This window comes from Penaeus monodon, chromosome 31 (genome assembly GCF_015228065.2).
Source record: "Penaeus monodon isolate SGIC_2016 chromosome 31, NSTDA_Pmon_1, whole genome shotgun sequence".
In the NCBI taxonomy this organism is placed as follows: Eukaryota; Metazoa; Arthropoda; class Malacostraca; order Decapoda; family Penaeidae; genus Penaeus; species Penaeus monodon.
Window position 1 is genome coordinate 13302291 of NC_051416.1, and position 403 is coordinate 13302693.

General features: G+C 31.5%; 1 protein-coding gene across 1 annotated transcript in view; it reads left to right on the forward strand.

The window, feature by feature from the left end:
* Positions 1-403, forward strand: part of LOC119592899 (collagen alpha-1(XV) chain-like) — a gene marked incomplete in the record, with an annotated part of 11164 nt that overhangs the window by 2210 nt on the left and 8551 nt on the right.

Sequence of the window (403 nt, forward strand, 5' to 3'; positions counted from 1 at the left end):
TGGGCATTGTGAAATATGAAAATAAGTGTGTAACGTCTTAGGCAAGTCGGAAGCAATGTTCTGAACATCTTGATGGTCTTACACGTGGCACTGTTGCCATATCTTCTAATAATTGAATGGCTATGAAAAGAACAATATGGATATATACAAGAAAAAGAAAAATATTGATAGTAAAATTGAAATGATTACTTAGATATACTTCTATAACTGTTAATAAACGAAAATAAGTGTCACAAAAACGTCTGTACTGATGTCGATCTGATGAGATAATTAAAGATAGTTATACATTATAAGATTAATGCAAATTATTATTAAGACAGTGCTTAATAATTTACCCCCCCCCCCCAAGGAATGACTTATGTCCCAGGAACTTTTTTTTGTGAGTGTAAAAATGTCAAACTGA